Source organism: Colobus angolensis, unplaced genomic scaffold (genome assembly GCF_000951035.1).
Source record: "Colobus angolensis palliatus isolate OR3802 unplaced genomic scaffold, Cang.pa_1.0 Scaffold516, whole genome shotgun sequence".
NCBI classification, from domain to species: Eukaryota; Metazoa; Chordata; class Mammalia; order Primates; family Cercopithecidae; genus Colobus; species Colobus angolensis.
This window is the reverse complement of record NW_012118666.1, coordinates 440,214-441,180: the sequence shown is the minus strand read 5'-3', so window position 1 is coordinate 441,180 and position 967 is coordinate 440,214.

Here is a 967-nt window from a genome sequence, read left to right as displayed (position 1 = left end):
ATTGATTGTCTATCTTCTTAAATCACATTTACGTTGTCACTTTGTTTTATCATTATTTTGAACTTCTAAACTTTTATCGCTTGTGGAGAGTTACTTTTAAGACCAACTTCATAGCTTTTCATTTTAATTTTGTATTTGCTGATTTTAACTTTGGAATACACATTAGCCCTCCCGTTTATAAAGTATTCATCTTATTGGTGCTAGTCTTTTAATTTCTTTCATCTTAACTATTTATCATGATTAAAAAGAAAACTCTTGATTTTAAATCTTTGCTGGCTTTTTTTTTTTTTTTTTTTGAGACAGAGTCTCACTCCATGCCCATGCTGGAGTGCAGTGGTGTGATCTCGGCTCACTGCAACCTCTGCCTCCGGGGTTCAAGCAATTCTCCTGCTTCAGCTTTCCACATAGGTGAGACTATAGGCCACCATGCCCAACTAATTTTTGTATTGTTAGTAGAGATGGGGTTTCACCATGTTGGCCAGGCTGGGCTGCAACTCCTGACCTCAAGTGATCCGCCCTCTTCGGCCTCCTAAATTGCTGGGATTATAGCCGTGAGCCACCGTGCCTGACCTGGCTCTTTCATTTTCTGAGCCTAAAAGTCCTTATTTTTCTCAGTGATTACTTCTTAACCTTCCAGGCATTCATTCAATCCTCACAAAACTCTATGTGTCCAGCCCTGTTTGTGTGTTGTTATTTTTATTTTTTTAGAGATAGGCTGTCACTCTGTCGCCCAGGCTGGAGGTAGCCTCGACCTCCTGGGCTTAAGCAATCCTCCTGCCTCAGCCTCTTGAGTAGCTGGGACTACAGGCATGCACCACCACGCACAGCTAATTTTAAAAATTTTGGCCAGGTGCAGTGGCTCATGCCTGTAATCCCAGTGCTTTAGGAGGCCGAGGTGGGAGGATCGTTTGAGCCCAGGAGTTCGAAGCCAGCCTGGGAGACATAGCAAGACCCCAGTCTCTACCAA